The following is a 22,622-nucleotide window of genomic DNA, read 5'->3' as shown; positions in this document are numbered from 1 at the left end:
TACATATGCGCACACATGCACACATACAAATACTCACACACACATAAACACATGACCACACACACATAAAACACACTCATGCACACATGCACACACATTCACACATACACACACTCACACACATGCACACATACACAAACATGCACACATATACAAACTCACTCACACACATACACACAAATACACACTCACACACATACACATGAGAACAGAGTATGTATATATATATATATATATATATATATATATATATATATATATATATATATATATAAAACATGCTTGAAATATTACTGAGCACCCAGTGACTACAGCTGAATTAAATAAGTAAGTGAACATGTTGAGATATACTTCTTTTTCGGACTGGTCTGCTGAATGAATGAAATATCTTTCCTTATTTTAATAAGATTTCTTCAACCCCGGCACTGTGGAAACAATATAATTGGAGAGTGTTCCTGTAAATTACTGGCTACGGCTAGTCTCCCTGGCAGGAGCTATCAAAACACGCTTATGCTTCCTTCCTGCGCTTTTCCAGACTCTCTGTGGAGACGACTTTGAATCTGGTGGACTGTGAGGAACTGGGAAGTGGGCTTCATCTCTTCGGTGCCCCCTCTGCCTGCTCAGGAGTGAGCGAGATAGACGCTGTCAGCAGGAAGAAGGGTTGGGGAGGACGCAGTCGCCTTAACCATCCCGAAATCTCACTGTTTCCTTCTGTTTTTATGGTGCAATAACAGACACAGAGAGACTCATCAAAGACCTTGTTTTAGTCCGCTTTCTGTTGCTGTAATAGAACACCCGAGACCAGATCATTTATAGATAGGAGAGGTTTATTTTGGCTCGTGGCTCTGCAAGTCCAAGGGCATGGCAGCCACGTGTACTTGGCTTCTGCCGAAGGCCACGTGCCGCTGACGGAGAGCGGGAAAGCAAATGTACGGGAGCTTCCCCCCTCCAGCTCTGTGCCCCTGAGGTGGCCTCTCAAGGTTCAGTCCACCTGAACCAACGCCCTTGAAACTCATCCATCTTGCTCTCTCCTGACACAGTAAGGACAGACGCTTGACCACCAGTGAGAACAAGGAGGTGCTAGGGGCCCCTTTTCGACAGCCACTCGGGAGGCAACCATTTTGGTGCTTTAAGAGGAAGAACCCTGGTGTGTGTGAATGTGTGTGTGTGAATGTGTGTGTGTGTGTGTGTGTGAGTGAAAGAGAGAGAGAGAGAGAGAGAGAGAGAGAGAGAGAGAGAGAGAAACCCATAGGCCCCCCACCCCACCCTCTCACCCAAAGGTCTCACCACCTTTCAACACTGTTATTTAGATACTTGGGAGACTAAACATTGGCCTTTGCTGTGGACAATAAGATTTGAACCCTAGCAGATCCCGAAGGCACACAGATAGGAGGAGGCAGGGGACCAGGTGTGGTGGGCCACGCCTTCAATCAAGGCCAGCCTCCAGGATGGCCAGAACTACATATAAAGATCCCGTCTCAACAAAAGGAGAAAGAACGTGGCAGAGAGACGCACACTGAGACAGGTCTACGGGGCCAGTAAATATCTACCCGCTCCTCACCGCCCTTACCTCAGCTGGGACAGGCACGTCTGACGGGCCGTCGCACAAACTTAAGCAACCAAGGACCAAGGTGGCTGCTCTTCACCACCTTGCTGAGACCCTCAGCCTCAGACTGCCCTGTGCTTTGCCTGCCATTGGCAGCTGGAACACCAGACCTCATCACGCCTTAAGTGATGGCAATCTGCCCGGAAGTGTCCCCTGAGGCTCAAAGGGTATAGCTAGCCATAAGGTCCCTGTTAGGTTTTCAGTGTGAGGTGCCACTCCACTGCTGAGGGCGTGATCTTCAGCTGGCAGTGAGGCTCTGAGAGTCACCGGGAACTTTAGGAGATGGGCTGGCTAGCTGGAGGAAGTCGGTTGCTGGGTGTGTGACCCCAGGCATAATCTCTTGCCCTGTCCATTTCATGCCTTGAGTTTTTTTATCTTTACGTCCCTCAATGGCGGGCTATAACTGCGATGTGTAAGAAACAAAGCCCTTTCCTCACCAAGCTACTCTGGTCACAGTGTTTATCACAGTAACAGAAAGCAGACTAGGGTACACCGGGGTGGATCAGGGCAGACCAAGACTAGGAAGTCCGTATTTACTTTTAAAAATAATTTTTAACAACAATAGATAAAACTGAGGGCGTTAGTGCTGTGATCACTTTACATCAACTTATTACATTTTAGTTTTAGTCTCCCACTTGAAATTGATGAGCTTTTCAGTAGCCTTTAAAGAGAATAATTAAGACCGACACCGTGAATGGCAGTAAATAATCTCTCTTTTTCTTCCTGGTTGTTTGTCACAGAAATGGGGAGTCTGAATGGCAGGAGCTGGGAGACGGCTCAGTGGTAACACCCGCAATGTTAGAAGCACTGGTAACCCCCACACTCCTGGGGGGTAGAGGGAGGTGGAGACAGGAGGAGGTCAGGAAGCTGGCAGGCCAGCTAGCCCCCTTCCCCCTGCGAGTATGCCTCAAAACAGAGCTGAGGGTGAGGCCTGGTACCCTACCCTGTCTCTGACTTCCCACACATGAGCTCACGCAGGCAGACTGGAGAAGTTCCCTCATTGCGACATCTGATCGTTTGGCGGTGAAAACCAACACACATTTAGCATGAACTGTGCTGAGTCTTGAACTCGGGTCTTTTCCTGAGCTGGTGGTGCTCAGTGCCAGCCTTCCTCACAACGCTGGGCAGTGCTCGCCACAGCTCCCAGCTGGTGTCACAGCAGGAGGGGGATCTGCGGTAGGCCGTGTGAGACGCAGCCTGCGCACAGCAGTCTTTGCCCTAGGCCACATGGCACCTGCCTCTCCTTGGGAACCCTATCAGTTGACATCTGTTTCTCACCTTCACTTCCTGGTGACAATGGCAGTTCTTGCTCTATGACAAAAGCTTCTTGCAAGGAAAAAAAATGACAGAATATCAAGTGGCACCGTCACATATCTGAGTGGCCTGGATCCTTCTAGTAAGGAGATGGGAGCACAAAGGCCAGAGATACCAAGCAGGCAGAGCAACCACATTTCCCAGAAATAAGTGGGAAAATATATTACCTCCTGCTTGAAGGTGAAAGGATTTCAATGCTCACACTGAGGGAGCCTGAGGTATCAGAGGAATAGAAGCTACCCCGCGTCATCCAGTCCCAGGCACCTAACACAGGGAGCTGAGGAACCGAACTGAATAAGGGAATCAATTTCTCGTGTGAGGGGAAATTGAAGCCAGAAGAGGGCGGCTTAATCCAGATGCCACTTTACCTGGTCAAAGCCCTTTGTAGATGTGACAGGATTCCCAGGTAATTAGCCAAGCTGACCCTGCATATATGTCATCAGGATGATTCTTGGAGAAAGCAGGAAAGAGGGGCCAGAGGGGACAACTGTCACCGCATTGGGGTGGGCATCAAGGTTGGGGTGATACAGACCAGAGCTAAGGGTGGGAAGTCAGAGGAGCAGCAAGCAGGAAGGCACGGCAGAGCCAAGGCTGAGGGCAAAGCACCCCCGGCACAGAGCCTTCCAGTAAAGGTGAGGCTCCGACAGTGTTTCCTGTCGGAAGCTGGCATTTTGGGGCCAGAGGACCCCTGAGAAAACGGCCAATTCAAAGATGCGACTAGCAGGGAGGTGGTGGCGCAGGCCTTTAATCCCAGCACTCGGGAGTCAGAGGCAGGTGGATCGCTGTGAGTTCGAGGCCAGCCTGGTCTACAAAGTGAGTCCAGGACAGCCAAGGCTACACAGAGAAACCCTGTCTCAAAAACCCAAAGTAAAATAAAATAAAAGATGTGACAGCTGCCAACAGTGCCCAAAGCAAACCTTGTTTCCCAGCCCGTCCTTCCACCCTCCACCCCTCATGCCCCACCCCCATCTGCCCTCTGCTAGGTGACAGCTGTTGTGATGAGAAAGGCTGGGGTGGATATGACGGCAGCAGGGCAGCTCAGTGGTCAGGGCTCAGTATCACTATGCTCCATTACCTACAACACAAGTGACGCCTCCAGCTTACAAAACCTACCGCACCATCTGCCCAGAGCTCTACTCTCTCTCATCCGTAAATTCTGAGGGAAAGGTCACAAGATTTCCAAAATTACGGCTTTCCGGTGGCACACAACCGAGTGAGAAATTACAAATCTGTGCTCCGTATCAGTTATTTACTGCTATGCAACAAATTACTTCGGCACCCGACATTCGGAAGCAGCAAATATTTACTATCTCACATGGCTTTCACAGTGTGAAGGGTTCAGGCTTGGCTTAGCTGAGTGGCTCTGGTTCAGTGTCTTTGTAGGGCAGAGCCCGGCTGACATCAGGTGACCCTGAACCTAGGAGACCTCTTTGCTAGGATACTCACTGACGTGGCTTGGGCTGCAGCTCTCAGGCGCTGACTGGTGACAGGAGTTCAGGGCTCTGCCTTGGGGTGTGGGAAATGCTCATTAAAAGGTTGACACAACCCTCCCTGAAGTAAACAGTCAAAGGAGAACGAGGCAGAAGCCTAGAGTCCTCTACAGCTTAGCCAGGGATGGGCATGGAGCTACACAGAGGTTCTGAGAGCCTGTTGGAGACCAGCCAGTAGAGGGACGTCCGAGGACCTTCACAGTCAGAAAGCCCATATAGAAAGGAAACCCCTGTGTGTGACCTCGAGCCGAACTTCTAAGAACACAGCTGCCTAATGGATGAACAAAGTCCCTAGAAGTCACGCTCCCTAACCCCCTCAGGAGGCAGCTGGATGTGCACATAAAGTCTTTCACAGGGGCCACCACGATGAAATGAACTCATAATCTAACCCAATGTGATTGATAAGCCTGGTGTTATAATACAATGGGGAATGTGGGCTCCAAGACACACTGTGTGGGGTGGGGGAGAGACAGAACAGGCAGACAGAGAAAGCACCATGCAGAAGCTAAGCCTTGGAGGGGCACTATCTGAAAACCAGAGGACACCAAATCACCAGCCCCTGGCCAGGTGACACACACCTGCCACACCGGCACTAGGAAACCGAGACAAGATGATACATAGTTTCATACCGGCTTGGGGCACATACAAGGCTGTCTCAAAGTAACAGCATCCAAATTATTCCTGAAACAGGAGTAGCTTGCAGAGGGCCCTGCAGCACCTTGAGTTTCTGACTACTGGCCTCTGGGCCTTAGGTGGCACCCGTTTTACTGGGAGGTGGCACTGTGTGCTGTTTTAAACCCCTGTGTGGGATGCTGTGCTCCGGTCCAGCAAACTTAGCACCACAGTTTTTTTTTTTTTCTGTGCCCTGCTGCTTGAAACAAAATTCACTGGGGGGTGGGAAAAGTAGATGGCGCAGTCTGTAGAGTGCCTACCACAGTTTACACGAGTCCCCAGCACCCACGGTTAGGTCTGCAATCCCAGCCCTGGGAAGAAAAAGACAAGAGGACCCCGGGTGCTCCTGAGCAGCCAGTCCAGCAGAGAGGGGCACTCCAAAAATCAGTCACAAAAGGAAAAGGTGCTCTATGCCAGTGTCTGACCTCCACAAGTGTGTGTGCACACATACGCACGTGCACCTGCCCACACTCATGCATGTGTACACACACACACACACACACACTCACACACACGGAAATTTCCCTTAAGTCTGTCAGTTGGGAACACACGCTCTGAAGGAGTACGTTGTATTTCCATGCCGTGTGTGCATGTAGACATCCCATCTGTAGGCGTGTCTATTGATCCACACTCCGGTCCTATTAAAGGCAACCCAGAGTCCACTATGCAGACAGTGTGCCAACTTGAGAGACACCCTCCCTCCCTCTTTCCCCTGCCTCATTCTCTTCATCAAGACGGAGGGCTGGGAGCTCCAGGCAGCTGCCAGCAAGCTTTCCCTTTTCCTTTACTATATCAAACTGCCTGTTTAAAAAAAAAAGAAAGAAAAGAAAGAAAGAAAGAAAGAAAGAAAGAAAGAAAATGCCCCCAGCTGTTGCCTGAAGGCCTTTATAGCTTCATGGAAAGTTAACAGGGAGGCAACTGAGTTGTTTAAGAGCCAGGTGATAAAGGCCGAACATGCTAAGGGCCAAAGCCATGGGTTCAGTGAGACAGCCCCTCCACCACCACCACCGCATGCTATGCCCATCTGTGCACAACATGGGGACTAAAAACAGACCGTGGACCCCAAGTCTTCCTACCTAGGTCTTCAGCTCTCGCTCTCACTTCCTCCAAGAGCACCCTGTTTCCCACTGCTGCGCTGTTTAACAGGGATGGGACTAGACCCCCCCCGCCCCCCCGGTCTCTCCATGCTAGGCAACCACTCTACCGCCTGCATGCAGACTCTGGCAACTCAAAACAAGAAGATGGCCAAAGACTCTGACAGTGAAGAGGGGGCCACCGGATTGATCCCTGGGGTCTCCAGTCTCCTCCGATGAATGGGGAGCAATGGGAGGCACACGCTAAAGACCCTCTCAGGGAGCCAGGCAGAGTGTGCGTGCCTGTAGTCCCAGCACTCGGGAGGCAGAGGCAGAGGCAGAGGCAGAGGCAGAGGCAGAGGCAGAGGCAGGCGGATCTCTGGGAGTTTGAGGATAGCCTGGTCTATAGAGTGAGTCCAGGACAGCCAGAACTAGAAGTGACTCTGTCTCAGAAAATAAACGAACAAATAATAAACCCCCTCACGGGGAAGTGGGATGTGGCTGAGGATGCTTTGGGCTTTGGGTGGAAGATAAGGACTAGAACTGGTGTGTGATGTTGCTGTGGGTCTTTGAGGAAGATTTGCAAATAAACAACACCACCACCCAACACAACAACAACAACCACGCTTCCTTAAAGTCCCTCACCCCCTCCCCAGCCCTGTGCCCTCTGCTTCGGTGACAACACAAAGGGTGACAAAGGGTAGCTCCAGCCCAGCCTTCCCAGTGCCTACACGCAGCGGGGACATTTCGAAGGGGCACTCAGTCTTCCTGACGTGGGGTGAACCCCAACCTCCTGGCTCCAGACGTCCTACAGTCACCCCCCACACACACACAGACACACACACTCCATTGCCTCTCGACGAAAGAAAAAAAAGCTATTTCAATTTTTTTCCTGCTCAAATGCAGATATGACATCCATCCGTACCACCTAATCTTCCTGACAAGAGAATAATTATATCAATATAATTAAGTCTCGGATGCAAAGATCATTTTTAGCACATACACCGTCGTGGAGCTTTCCACATCGGAGGCAGGGACTCCAGCTACGGATTCTCCAGCTGCCTCCAGCACGTCCTCCGTTCAAATCAAAAGTGTCATCAGCACACATTTCTTTTCCTCCCGCTGGGCCACACAGCTGCGGAAGGAAAGACCCTCCGTCTGAGACTCCCCCGGTGGTCACTGAGTCTCACACCCAGAGAGCTTTGTCAGGGACGCTGGGGCTCGGCTGGTGGTGGAACTCGCCCAGAGCGCACACGGCTGCCCTGCATCCGTCCCCAGCACCACATGAGGGAACTGTGTGGGACGGTGCGCACCTGTAGCCTTAGCGCTCAGGAGGCGAAGGCAAGAGAAGCAGAAGTTCAAGATCACCTTTGACTACAAGGAGGCACGGCCCTGGCCGTGGAGTGATCAGTGCTGCCTCGCTGAGAAATGGGGTGGAGGTGGGAGTCACTGTTGGAGACAACGGTGCATGCGACATAAACAGCAAAGAACAGCACTCGGCCGGGCATGATAACGACAGAGAATAGGGCAAAGATGTCTGGCCTGATGAGGCCCCATTTGCCAAAGTGAGACGTGTTCCACAGTGTCAGACGTCACAGCCTCGTTTGCCAACGGATTTTCTTGGCATTTTATTCCAGCCACGCTCAGTGTGGGGAGTTCACGATCCTATCCGACCTCTAGTTTGGGGGCACTGGGAATTCTCCAGAGGGGTTCTAAGGAAACTTTTATTTTCTGAACCAGAGGACACTAAGCTGGAACGTGCGGACAGATGCTAGCACACTGTGGGCAGCTGGGTTTGTCATGCTGTGCTGCTCACAGTGTTAACAGCCTCTCTGGGCTCTACCCGTTAGGAGAACACCAGCGTCTCCTCCTTGTAACTCCTGACACGCAAAGTTTTCAAAAACATTTCCCAAGGACAGAACCACACCCAAGGAACAGCTGAGCCCAGATGTGAAACTGACCCCTGACCCAAACACCCCTCGCTGTGTGAGCTCACTTCAGGACGAGAAGCCTCTTCCACAGCAAGGTGGCTATAAGTGCGTGTCTACGGAGCCACCTTTAAGCTCACAGTCACGGCCGCACTACCCAGAGTGGCCAATGATACAGTCAGCCGAGGCTCCGACATCGCTCTTATCCTCAGTGGAGCTCTGTTCAGCCTTGAAGGGTGGAAGGCTACCCTTTGCGGGAGTCTGGGTGATATTGGGAATTACTGTACAAAGCCAGATGCAGGAAGGCAAATACCATGTTTTTTCTCTCACACATGACATGTATATACGGCGAGTGTGTGTATATGTGTGTGTGTTGGGGTGACAAGAAGAAGAAAAGGAGCCACTGTGGGGGGAAAGAGAAATAGCGGGAGGGATCAAGAGAGACTGATGGAGATAAAAGCAAAGAACAAAAGCGCGCACGTGAGAGAACCACAGTGACCCTGTCACTTTGCGTGCTACCTAAGCCAAAGTGATCATCAACACGGACCTGGAGGTAAAGGTGCTTGTCTCCAACTCTGACAAAGACCTGAGTTCGGTTCCTGGCACCCCCATGATAGAAAGAAAGAGGCAGCGGATTCCCACAAGTTGCCCTCTGCCCGGCGCGTGTATGCCGTGGCATGATCACACACACACACACACACACACACACACACACACACACACACACACACACAAAATGTGATTTTAAAAAAAGATTTATTTATTTATTTATGATGTATACAGTGCACATTAGATCTCATTATAGATGGTTGTGAGCCACCATGCGGTGGCTGGGAATTGAACTCATGACCTCTGGAAGAACAGACAGTGCTCTTAACCACTGAGCCATCTCTCCAGCCCGATTTCTTGTTTGTTTATTTTTGTTGTTTCAAGACAGGGTCTCTCTGTGTAGCCTTGGCTGTCCTGGACTCGCTTTGTAGACCAGGCTGGCCTCGAACTCACAGGGATCCACCTGCCTCCCCGAGTGCTGGGATTAGAAAGGAAGTGTCACTCTCAGGCCCTGCCTCCTCCTGTCAGGTCAGCTTTGCCATAGCCACCTCCCCTGGTGACCCTGGAGAAACACTGGCCTTCCATTGGCTGATCAGGCTTAGGAGCGGAGGACACTGGGGACACAGTGGCGGCCAATCTCCTCGCTCTCTGGCCTCTAGCAAGGCCCTCTGGCTCTTGGAGCTCCTCTCTCACATTGTGTAAACAGAGATTAAAAATGTGCCCCAGCAGAAGGCGAGAGCTCAGATTTTAATCAGAAGGGGCCCTGAAAAGTGTTTTGCACGGTGTCTGTGTCACGGCAGACAGACGATCCCAGCTGCTCCCAGGCCGTTTGCCGCTGTCCTCTCCAACGCCTCTTAACAGCCTGGGAAGCAGCTCGCTGCATGGACCATGAAGCTGTTGACGTTCCCTTCTGTACGCTTTTGTGATGTTCCTTTTGATAGAGTCTAAAATTATAACAGCCACTTGGCCACTCACGGCCCATTTATCCATTTATTGACTCTGCGGGGAAGAAAAACAACGGCTGAGCCGCATGCTCTCTCCCTCCTCACCTCAAGGTGATGGCGAGGCTGTGCGTGACTCTCACATGAGCAGATTCATCAAATCTTTCTCGCAGCTGGGGCCTGATGGCTCCTGAGGGCCATGGGATCTACCCTCTCCGCCTCTTGGGGACGTCTGAGTCTGATGGAGGGTTCGGGGAGGCACTGCCCCCAAGCCACGGCCTCCTGTTATTTTTCTTCAGTCTCCAGGAAGGTCCTGCCATGCTTTCCTGGGTCCTGGGTATTCAGCCTCGGGCTCTCACGACACCTACTTGTCCATCTTGTCCCCCTGTCTGGGGAACAGAGGCTGTTCCCAGGGAGACAGTGGTCTGAGCCAAGGGAAACTGCCCTTCAAGCTGACTCTGTACTTGAGTTGGGTATTTTGTGTGTGTGTATGATATGGGGAGTTATTTTGTTTGTAAATGCTTGCAGACGCTAGACACTGTCTATGACTGAGATGCATCTGAGGCCTGGGCGATCTCTCTATATTTCTTAAGCAAACCTAAGTGCGTGGAGGGAAGCGTCTTTCCACCCTTCTACCCCAAAACAGAGGAGGTAATGACAGCCAATGGGTCGAACCCGCCCCCGCACATGTCTGTCAGGGGAGGTCTATTGGAACACACTGTTTGGTGTGCATCCTGGGATGTGCTCCCGCCCCGCAGGAAGAAGGCTCAGAGGACAAAACAGAGAGATCCTTTGGTCCACAAAGTTTAAGTATTCAAGAACCATGCGTGAAGGCAAGGATTACAGTCGCCCTGCTGACACCCGTGAGTTCCACAGCTTGGTAACACGGGGAGCCTGTAGGCCTGGGGGTGGATGGGTTTTCTGCAGGATGCTTTAGGCAGATTCACCTGGAGCCAGCTGCACCTGGCAGGGGGGACGCAGGATCTGCACAAACAGTTTTCAGCTTTTAACTCGAGGGTTTACTAATGTTCTTGACTCAAGGGTCTCTTGCTCCTTGCATTTCCTGGCCTTCAGATGCTAAGGTCTCGGGCACTAATGACCAAGGATGCTGTCATTCTAAACGTTAAGATTTTGTGGGTCTGAACAACAAGCGGCCATATGGAGAATAGGCAAGCTCCGCCATTAAGGAGCAGAAGGCATGGATGTTAATTAGCCAGCATCAGAGTTTAGCTACTAAATTAATCCTTTTTAAAAGGGTAGACCGATTTTACCTTGTTGGGGAAAGACGACACACAGATGGCAGCTGACAGTGTCTTTGCCCTGGCCCCTCCTTCCTAAGCACAACTGGGATGTGGCCCCAAGGCACAGGGGGTGGGGATGGGGTGGGGGGGTGGGGGTGTGGGGGGTGAGGGCGAGGAGGGGGGAACAGAGACTCAGCTGAGCACTCGTTACTCTGGGGACTCCACAAGCGGCTCCTTTATTTATAAGTGAACTTTCTGTGGAAAGAGTGAATATTGGAAACTAAAGAGTCAAGGCTTGGCTAGCTGCACTCTAGGGAGAATCCTAGGAGGGAACTGAAGAGAATGCGGAACAAACGGAAGGAAGGGGAGAAGCCGGCGGGCACCACCTAAGACGCACAACTTGCTGCCCAATGTGGTTGCCAAGCCCGGCCGGCCACTGAGCCTGGTGGAGTGGGGCCGCCAGGTTACCCAGCACCAGCCAACAAGAGCCGGCTTCATGGGGCCAGAGTCTCTGCCTGCTGAGCCACCTCACACTTTGATATCCATGTGTCGTAAAGAGACAGGAAGCACTGTGCTTGTCTGTTGCTTCTGATGCAGCCATCACTCCAGAGAGGAAACTGGAGAAATGCCAAGCTAAGAGCCGCTGAATTCCAGGCTCCTCCACCCACTGTTTCCGTGCCTAACACTCTGAAAGGCTGTATGACTCTACCTTCTAACACAGTATGCCAGCAACCCCACAGGCAGGCAGGCAGCCACTGTCCTTTTTAAGAGAGAGCTTGACCTGTTTGGCAAATGCTTCACAGAGTCACTCAAGACACATCGAATACCTGCCTGTCACCTGCTTGGGGATACTGTTCTCTTTGGGAGCTCACACCAGAAGAAACAGGAAATAGCAGACAGTGTGAACAACTGGACAGAGGGTGGCCGGCTCAGAACCAAACTGACAGTGTCCTCAGGGATGGAGGAGACTGCCCTCCGACTCCCTCAGCCTCGGTCTCCTGCCATCTAGGAGGCAACAACAGCATCAGGATTCCCCAGGAGTCACGGTGGGAGGGGCTGGTTTTAAGGATGGTTGTGACTCTGGGGTAGCAGAGGGGATAGGCGTCTGTATTTCTGCGTTACTCACATATTACATACACATGACGCTATCTTGCCACCATTATATGCCAGACACCAAGGTCGAAGGTCAAAGGGAAGGAGAGGCGGGTACAGAATTAAGCCAAGTGAGGCTGACAGTATGCTCAGGCCCCATATATAGTAGGATGCTATGGAAACATAAAAACCAACCCGTAGTCCCTAACAGAATGAAGCCACACCCACTTGTTCTAAGAGCATCTCTGGTTTTGCACCTGCCAATGTGTCTGAAGGCAGCAGGTAACAACGACCCAGACTCAAGTCATCCCCAGCTGAGGCAAAGCACAAAACCCGGCTTCCAGTCATACCTCATCCCCTGCTCGGATCAAACCCGTCCCAGGCCCATCTGACGTCATACCAGCTTTTATTTGATTGGCTTGCGGTGTCCTTGCTGATGAGCCCAGCCATGCAGGTCTGTCCAGTCTTAAGCCACAAGGACAGTGGTTCCCTCCAACAATAATTTAACGTATATTCTTGGGTGTTTCCGGAGGATGCCACATCTCTGTGAAACTGTGGCTGGGGAGCTGCCCGGCTGAGAGGGGGAACAGACAGGGATGGAGAGGCCACCCCTGGAGAAAAGTCAGTGTGTCTGGACAGTCAAGAGAGCTACAGAAAGATCAGCACAGCTGAGACTCGACCAAGGCTGAGGGTGGGGAGGACCGGCACGCACACTCACCACTTCATAGGAAGCAAGGCGTTGTCTCCTCACTAATTCATAACACGCCTTACAGATGAGGTAACATCTTACAGTTGATGAAGGTGATGGTGGTGATGACAGTGATGATGGTGGTGATGACAGTGATGATGGTGATGACAGTGATGATGGTGGTGATGGTGGTGCTGATAGTGATGATGGTGATGGAGGTGATGATGATGGTGGTGGTGATGGAGGTGATGATGGTGATGACAGCGATAATGGTGGTGGTGATAATGATTGTGGTGACTACAGTGATGCTGGTGATGATGATGGTGGTGATGAAGGTAGTGATGGTGGTGGTGATGGTGGTGGTGACGGTGAGGATGATGGTTATGACAGTGATAATGGTGAAGGTGGCGGTGGTGATGGAGATGACAGTGATGGTAATGGTGACAGTGATGACTGTGATAATGATGGTGGTTGTGATAAAGTGGTGGTGGTGACAGTGACGATGATGATGGTGATGGTGCTAATGGGGATTATGATTATGATGGTGGGATGATGATTTTCATAACAAGGATGATGTTATTGGGGGCCGCAGTTTATTAGAGGCTCTGAGAAGGTTGGCAACTCCAGGTGTGTGACAGTGTGTAAGAGCCAGAGCTACAATCCAGCTCTGAGGAGCAGGAGCGAGCAAGTGCCAGTGGCCAATCAGCTATGATGCTTTTGTAGAGATGCTTTAGGTACTGGGGTCTAGGGCCTCCCGTTCTCTTGTGGCCGCTGCTGCTTCTGCACTGCGGTGGAAGATCCACTTGCTCTCTGACCCTTTACAGAAAACGCATGTTGACCATCAGCGTAGAGCACCATGTTGCTACCAAGGCCCGGGGGAAGCAGGCCGAGGTGAAAACCATGCACACCAGCCTCCTTTTCTTCTCACCCATCAAATAATTATCCAGCAAAAGCCGAGAGCCTGGAGGATTCCCCAGGAGAGTCTGTTTATGGGCATCTCTCCAGAAGGATGGTGGCCTCCGAGGCGCAGACAAGCGGATCACATGGTCCTGCGTCGTCCCCCATCACAAGGGAACAGGAAGCAGAGACTGCACCCAGCTGGGTGAATGTCAGCGTGGACAGCTGCAAATTGCTTGAACAAGGACAGATGCAGCCTGTTTTCGCTTTCTTTTTCCATTTGAAAACTTCACGAGGGGAAGATGAGAAGGCCATTAGGGAAATGAATGTGTTCATTCTGATTATCAGAGTGGGTGTTGAAGGAGCCCGAGGCAGGCCAGGCTCTGAGTCATTCACCTGGAACTCAGCCAAGGGACGGATGCGCAGTGAAGCTGCGGGTGTCCTAGCTCAGGAGAGGTTTCTGTGCACCCGCAGACTGTGGGGCACAGAGTCTGGGAAGACAGAAAGGAGACAGTCCTAGAGTAGGATTGTGCCTGCTGCCAAGGAGCCATCTTAGGGAAGCTCTGGGAGACGCTCTGATTTTGATCTCATTGTTGTGGTGGTGGAGATGGTGATGATGATGATGGTGGTGATGATAGTGGTGATGGTGGTGATGGTGATGGTGGTGATGGTGGTGATGGTAGTGATGGTGATGGTGGTGATGGTGGTGATGGTGATGGTGGTGATGGTGGTGATGGTAGTGATGGTGATGTTGGTGATGATGGTGATGGTGGTGATGGTGGTGATGGTAGTGATGGTGATGGTGATGATGGTGATGGTGGTGATGATGGTGATGGTGGTGATGGTGGTGATGGTAGTGATGGTGATGGTGATGGTGGTGATGGTGGTGATGGTGGTGATGGTGATGGTGGTGATGGTGGTGATGGTGATGATGGTGGTGATGGTGATGGTGGTGATGGTGGTGATGGTGATGGTGGTGATGGTGGAGATGGTGGTGGTGGTGATGGTGGTGATGATGTGATAATGATAGTAATGATGGTGATGTGATGGTGTTGGCAATGGTGGCGTTGGTGACGGTGATGATTGTGGTGATGCTGCAGGTGGTGACTATAATGGTAATAAAGGTGGTGGGGTGATGATATTCATGATGGTGTTGACCACTCATGGTGGTAAAGATGGTATTTTTAGTGGTCGTGGTTTATTAGTTGCACATAACACAGAGGACTGATTGAGTGAGTGTGAGTTTTGGTGTTTCTAAAAAGAAACTTGGTCACTTTTCCTCCTTCAGACACATTCCTGTGGCGCCGGTAAACTCACTGCTGGGCCTTTGTGGTTACATACAGCAGCAGCAGCAGCAGCAGCAACAACAACACCACAGCCTGACAGAGTAACCAGTCTTCCTCTACTCTAAACACATCGCATTTGAAACAAGGAATTCTCCCAGCACAGTCCACTCTGCCACCCCATCCACTGGTGCAGCCTGGAGGTCTAAGGCCCCTTTCTCTCTCTCTCACCTTGTTAAGACCAACACCCCTTCAGATTCACCAAAAAGGCAGGAAGTCAAGGCAGTAAGAGTGAGGTACAAGACTCTGGATTTCCCTGGGGCCACTGTTTTCTGAGTGTTCGACTGTAACAGTGGTGACACTGTTATCCTAGACGCCAGCCTGCTGGGTATCCCTGCCTCATGATGGAGCAAAGGTTGATCTCATGTAAGCAACCTGCCTCGGATTGACTTGAATAATTTAACGCACACCTGCAGTATTCAGCCGGTATCCCCTCCCCCTCCCCCCTTTTAAGTAATTAACATTGTGGAGTTAAATGACTTTAATTCCCAGCAAAGTGACGGAAGTGCAGTTGATGAGGTCTCGGGGGACATGAAGCTATCTGCTCCTCTGTGTACACCATCCTGAGACCACACACACTGCCTGTAATTGGTATTAGCAACTGTAAATTCTGATTAATTGCCAGAGAGCCACTTTCCAATTGCAGAAACAAAGCCACAAACCGGGGAGTAATGGACCCAATTATTCCTAGGTAGGCTTTCGGTAATAGATTTTTACTATCGGGATGCCTCATCGCAGAGGCAGACGCAGAGAAACTCATTTCATTAGATGCCAACACCTTCTGAATTGTGACGAGCACAGTCAGTATCGGGGATTAAAGACGGCGTGGAAGAAACCCAGCGCAGAAGCACTCTGGAGTCTGGGGAACCCAGGTCCTCAACCCCTCCTAAGACCAAGTTGCTTTGGTGCTGGAGTGTTTGTGGTAGGGGGCTATGAGAGATTCCCGGTGACTGGAGGGACAGGATGAGAGCCCCCACAGCTGCCCTGCCAGCTCTGAGCATGAAGGAGGCTCTGAGAGCGGAGGGTGGAGCAGTCTGTGAACGCTGAGCCTTACACGTGTAGGGCCATTTGGATTACGCAGAGATAACGATAACGGGCAGTAATTAGGAGACTGCCTCCCTGCTGGGGGACCGTAAAGTACATTATTTACACCCGGCTTGTGGCCCCAAATGCCCTCCATATGGAGTGACTTTTTAAATACTTCACTTCTCAGTCCAAATAATTCATCTTTATGAGCTCGAGTTCACATTTGCAAGCGGAGAATGCTCAGAGCTTTGTAAAAATAAGCCCTTAACCCTGAGCTGAGTAGACGCCTGGGGCAAGCGGTGGAGGGGCTGTGACAGTCTGAACACTGGACACATGGCTCATTGAGCACAGAAACAACATTAAAAACAAAACGAAACCAAAAAATTCCAACACTGAACAGGGTCTGGCTTTGGGCTGCTCAGAGATCTTCTTGGGTGTAGGCAAACCGAGAAAATGGGGAAAGCAGAGAAAGTGAGGCGGTCTCTAGGAATCACAGCTCAGACCTAAGGAGTGGTCTGCACTAACTGCTTTGGTGTTTTGTTTGTATGATTGTGTGTGCATGTAAGTGTGTATGTGTATATGTGTGTGTGCACATGTGTGTATGTGATTGTGTTATGTCTATATGTCTATATGTATGTGTATGGTTGTGTGTGTGTGTGTGTGTGTGTGTGAGAGAGAGAGAGAGAGAGAGGGAGGGAGGGAGGGAGGGAGGGGGAGAGGGAGAGGGAGGGGGAGAGGGAGAGGGAGAGGGAGAGGGAGAGGGAGAGAGAGACTATAGTCAGCCTTGGGTATGGCTCTCCAGCTGTCCACCTTGTGTTTTTTTGAGACAGGGTCTCTCCCAGGGACTGGAAGCTTGTCAATCAGACTAGGCTGGCTAGCCAGCAATCTCCAGAGACTGTGTCTATAGTGTTGGAACCACAGGCCTGCACCACCATGCCCAGATTTTTGTTCCATGGGTGCTGGGGATGGAGCTCTGGTCCTCATGCCTACCTTGCCGGCACTTTACCCGCTGAGCCACCTCCCAACCCCGATTATACTGAGTTTAACGTCTCGGGACTTGTCTTACGAAATGGCACACGGGCCATGAGATTTGATTTCACAGCCTTCTGACTCTAAACCTCTCTCCTCCCATTCCTCAATAACCTCCCAAGCAGATCGTTGGCGCTCCGCCCACTCGGTCCTGCTCCAGGGAGACTCTCAGGCAGCACAAAGCTGGCAGGGACGTGTTATTAAGCTCTCAGCAGTTTTGCAAGCGAGGTGTCAAAGGCAGCTATTAGTAAGAATTAAATGATAGGAATTGACCAGGAATAATTATGTTACAAACAAAGATGAACCTCACATTTCCATGATTTTTTTTTTACTAGGCTCTTCCATGATCCTCACTGTTTTCTCTGATGGGGAAATAACATGACGGTGCCCTGTGGGCGTGGACCAGACACTGTGTACTCAGCTTCAGGGGGGAAATTTTGCGCCATGGGAATTGGCAGCGCCAGAAGCCAGGGATGGTCTCCGTGAAGATCCAGCTGAGCACTCATTGGTGCTCTCCAGTTTCTGTCCCAGGGTTTGGCGGACACTGTGAGGTCCAATTCACTCACAAGCTCTACTCAGGGAAGTGCTTTTCCTTAAAGGAGATGGATGCGAACAGAGACAGGGCCAGGCCCCTCATTTCCTTAAAACCTGAATTTCTTTTCATTTTTTTTCACATTTGAAGGTGGAAAATGCACCCCAAAGCAATGGCAGATCCATAATTCATGGGCATATAAAATTGATGCTGGTTTAACAGAAGGAGAGCTGTAAGTGGCTGTCCATTAACTATTTATGAGCCCGCCAGGGCGCTGACAAGCCAGACGTGGGGAGGAGATCACACCCATGCTCCCATGTTTTATTTAAACATTATTAAAAGTACACAGTCTACAGCGAGGCCTTCAATTCCGCCCAGAATTGGAATCCACCGTGAGGTTGCCTCTGGGTCTCAGGAAGGTTAGCATTGGGCCCTGCTGGACGCTGCTGCCCTTTTCCGCTGTACAGGGACTTAGGTCCGCGCCCCCCACCCCCACCCCCTTCCCGTTCTCGGCTCTCTTTTCATGTGCTCTATCTCCAGCTGCCTGATGACCTGGGGTTTATCACGCCACTTCCCTGAGCCTCAATTAAGTCAGCTGTAGAATCGGACAACTCCACAGATGTCACCCTAAGGCCTGTGAGGATTTGGTCTGTACGGAGCGGCTTTGCTTCGTTGGGATGTTCAGTACTGCCTAGACTATTGGTATAGCAGTGACTTGGAGCAGGGATGCTATCCGTTCCTGGTGGACGGAGGACAAGGGCGCTGTGAAGTGTGTTAGGATGCACCCCACAGCACCCCACCCCTGAGAGCTAACACCGCAGTTGGGAAACCCCTAAGTCACTCGATGGAAAGTTGACACTCTTGTGATTGTTTTGAATATTGGACTTCAGTGAGTAAACACTGTGGGCCTACGACGTTTAAGTCAGAAGATAGCCCCGGAGAGGCTCAGGCCTGGGTTCAAATTCTTGCTCGGTCACTTACTAGGACTTAGGAGAAATCGCCTTACCTCAGTGGCTCTTGGTTCCTTTACTAGTAAAAAAAAAAAAAAGGATGAGAAGTAGATAGAGGCCTTGGTGCAGCTCGGACCGGCACGGCCCTTGTGGGACAGGAGGCGGCAGATTGTGTCAGAGGGAGGGGGAGAGTCAGAGTCTGAGGGGAACGGAGAAAGAGCTCAAGTGGCAACCAATGAGCATCTACTTCGTTATTTGGTACCTTCTGTATACTTGTCTCTCTCGTCTTCACAGTCATTCAGCGGGCAGGTGGCTGTGCCCTGTGTTTTGCCGGTGGGAGCAGGTTATGCTATACCAGCTAAGGCATCCCTGGCCTTGTTCTTTCTGCCTAGGTGGCACCCGCCCTCCCGTTCATATCCACCTGGAGCCTCAAAACACGATGTTTTGGAAACAGGATGTATGCTGAACATGATGACCCTGGGTCAGAATCACATAATAGCTCAAATACTAAATGCACGCTGTCCACCACCACCCAGGCTCACAGTCTGGAAGCTCCCGGCGGCGGCACAATTTCTGAGACCTTAGGGGACGAGGCCAAGCAAGTGGGCCCTGAGGATTTGTATCAGCGCTCGCTCCACCCTCACCCCGTTCTTGGCACACCACGGCATGAACTAAGTGCTCTAGCTCTACCACACCCTCCCTGCCCTGCCATGATGGCCCCCCAGCCGTGAGCCAAACGGTCACCGTGAGGCGAACGATCACCAAATGCTGTGGCCCTAAATCCAGTGGGTACAGCCTTGGAAGAAGGACACACAGGGACAGCAGAGAAGAGAAAGCCGTGCGAGGACAGAAGTGGAGGCCAGCTGGTGCAGCCGGCCACCTGCCAAGGGTCACCTGGAACCACTGGACTGTGAACAAGAGCGCAGTGTTCCTCTTAGAACCTACAGGGGAGGGGGGGGCTGCCAACGCTGAGATTTCATACTTCTGGTCCCCTTAGTTGGGACATAATGGGTTTTTCTTGCTTTAGGACACCCAGTTTTTGGAAACCTATAAGAGCCTAATAGGATCAATACAAATGTTGATCCCCATGCAAGTCAGAGCAGGTCCATGAATGACAGGGGGAGGAGGGTGGAGAAAGGGGGGCAATGTGTGTCGTTCACTGGCATAAAGCAAAGGATCTGGCATGAGGCAGATGACAGAGGAAGAAGGCTAAGTAGCCAGGCTTGCAGCCCCATAGTCAGTCTCTTTCTCAGGGGACCTGGATGTGGGCCAGGTACACAGCTGCCATTCCCTAGCTTTTCACTAATGCTGTGTGAGGTGGAGCCCATGAAGAAGAGAGGACGATGTTCAGGGGTCATCTCTTCCCTTCCACCACGGGGGATCACACTCAGGCCATAAGCATTGGCGCCAGGTACCCCTACCCACGGGGGATTGCACTCAGGCCATGAGCATTGGCGCCAGGCACCTCTACCCACGGGAGATCGCTCTCAGGCCCTCAGCATTGGTGCCAAGCACCTCTACCCACTGAGACGTCTGGCTGCTGCCGAACTTGCTTCTGTGAGAGTCCACTCCTGTGGTGACTAACCCAGGTTTTCTCCCACCACATCGACAGGGAGCAAGCGAAACCCAATCCGTCCATGTGGCAAGAGCAGAGAGCAGGTGCCGACAAAGAACAGGTGAGCCCTGCACCGTGTAGGAGCACAGGTGCGGAAGCACAAAGCAGCTGAGCACCCTGCAAGTTCGCTCAGATCCAGGAGCCCTGTGTGCAGCCCCAAGAGACACAGCTTCCACCACAGGGATGTCGGGGTAGAAGTGGGCTCCCCGACACCATCCGCACCCCAACTTTCTTAGACACCCAGTCCAGGGACCAAGGTGGTATCAACTGAAAGCGAAAAAGCCCAACAGAATATAAATCCAGAGACGAGCTGTCTTGTACCCTGATGACAAAGGAATCGGAATGATTTAGAGCCAGAATATTCTCCTCTCCACAATGGCACCTGGAGTTGCCAGGAATAGTACATCCACTAAAATTAATGGGCAGAGCCCATTTTTCTTATTTTGCAGGCAGAGAAGTTCCATTGGTGGGGTAATGGATGCTGATCTGGACGTGCCGGTGAGCCAGCTGGGGGATCAATCACCCACATGCAACAGCTCACAGCCCTTTAAACCAACACCAGCTGTGACAAATGGAGCTGGCCGGGCATAGGCGGAAAGGGATGCAGACGGCCGATCCATCACCATCCTTGTGACGGCTCACGGGTCCCAGGGGCCTAAAATCCTCCTTGGTCTCCCACAATAGAGTCATTTTTTCAGCAGGGCTGGACCGAAGGGACGGAGATATCTCAGGGAAGGCTTCGGTGCTCGACACACAAGGTCAACAGCCCCAGCTCTGCAATCCCAGATGCCACTATCCTGGGCCACATCCCACCTCTGCCCCTTTATGTTCCCTGCCTGGTGGAGCTGAGGGTCAGGACGTCAACAAACTCAACTGAGAGAACAGTGGATGGATAAATGGATGGATGGATGGATGGATGGATGGATGGATGGATGGTGGGTGTATGTATATATGTATGTATACATGGATGGATGGGTGGACAGGTGGATGGATGGGTGGACAGGTGGATGGATGGGTGGACGGGTGGATGGATGGGTGGACGGGTGGATGGATGGGTGGACAGGTGGATGGATGGGTGGACAGGTGGATGGATGGGTGGACAGGTGGATGGATGGGTGGACAGGTGGATGGATGGGTGGACAGGTAGATGGATGGGTGGGTAGATGGGTGGATTGGTGGGTGGGTGGGTGGGTGGATTGGTGGGTGGATGGATGGATGGATGGATGGATGGATTGGTGGGGAGATGTCTGGCTGCATGAATGAATGCTTGAATTACAGAGTTGGGAAATTACCTTTCTTCCTTCCTGGGAGACTTTAATTCTAAAAATGGTGAGTGAGGAGAGCAACACTTTGCTCTAGAACATGTATCTGTGCTGATGTGCTGGAGGAAGACTCAGTGCTAGGTGGGACTTGACTCTGAGTTTTGCCTGTGAGTGCTCTGACCTCTCCCTGTAGAGAAACTGCATCTGTGTAAAATAGAGCAGTATTAACCAGCTGTGAAAAAAAAAAACTGAGGTAAACAAACAAACAGCAAGAAGGAAAGGCTGCCCTGGGCTCACTGTTTCAGAGGCCATGGCCAGTGGCCTCTTGCCCTGTTGCTCTGTAACATTGTGGGGAGAAGAGGACGGTGGTGGCTACTTAATATACAGATGCCAAGCAGCAAAGAGAAAAAGGAGGAAGGGGCAAGAACCCCAATATCCCCTTCAGGGGCATGCCCCCAATGACCTGACTCCTTGCCACTACACCTTGCTGTGGAAAGGCCAGGCCCCAAGCTGTGACAGTTTTGTACCTCCCACGTGTGGACTTGTGGCTGAGGACGCCTGGGGGGGGGGGGGCGGAGCGGCACGGAGAGGAAGACAACTCACCACTTGACAAGCCAGTGTGCCTGCGCGAGCAGCCGGATAACAAAGACATCCAGGGAGATGAAGGGTAGGGTGGTTCTCTCCCGGCCAGAGCTGACGCAGACAAGGCTGCTAATGAGCCCTGCTGTTCTCTCCCTCAGAGTGGAGAGCAAACTCCAGTCAGGGATCTGGACTTGTCTGGGGACCTCAGTGTTTGTACAGTACCTCGCCTGTCACCACACAGGCAGCTGGCCTGTCCGTGGTGGGACTGACAGCTCAGCCCCGGCTGTGGAGGACGGCTGCTTGAGACGCTCATTTGCAGTGGAGGACAGTGGGTAAGTAAGCCCTGTCACAGTGACAGGAGGGATGGGTAGGCCAGGGGAAATGACCTCACTTTTGGAGACCTCAGGGACAGCACCAGGCACAGTGCAGGTCTGACTGCTTGAACGTTGTATGACAGTGCACAAAAGGGGGTGCTGGCATCCCCTTCATTGTAGAACACTTTGGCGTGCCTTGTCCCCGAGACTGATGCTGTCATGTCTCTGTGATCCCTGCAGGAAACTATCCTTAGAATAATACATCAAAAGGTGGAGGAAATTCCCACAGGGCAGAAAACAAATTAAAAAGTGTTCTTGGTCCATGCCGTGGATAACGAGACCTAGTGTGACTAATACCATGGGCTAGAGCTATAGGCCCACATGCCCTTGGGCGAGTAACTGTCTTCTCTACGTCTCAGTTTGGCATGCAAATGGCCCAGAGACTCAGTTTCCCCGTCTTCACAGTGGACGTGGGATT

At 51.6% G+C, this 22,622-nt stretch overlaps 1 protein-coding gene and 1 long non-coding RNA gene across 2 annotated transcripts in view; both read right to left on the bottom strand.

Annotated features, from left to right (window-relative positions):
- MYO18B (myosin XVIIIB) overlaps positions 1-22,622 on the bottom strand; it is a gene marked incomplete at its 5' end in the record, with an annotated part of 198,622 nt that overhangs the window by 44,034 nt on the left and 131,966 nt on the right. The window lies entirely within an intron of this gene.
- Positions 8,986-21,459, bottom strand: LOC311587457. Its single transcript, XR_014775864.1, has 2 exons — positions 21,279-21,459; positions 8,986-9,631 (listed from the first exon to the last, which is right to left on the bottom strand). It is a non-coding gene; the product is annotated as an uncharacterized lncRNA (long non-coding RNA).

Source organism: Acomys minous (genome assembly GCF_964271855.1).
Source record: "Acomys minous genome assembly, chromosome: 16".
Lineage (NCBI taxonomy): Eukaryota > Metazoa > Chordata > Mammalia > Rodentia > Muridae > Acomys > Acomys minous.
Note: the sequence above shows the minus strand (reverse complement) of the source record. Positions and strands in the feature narration are given on the sequence as shown.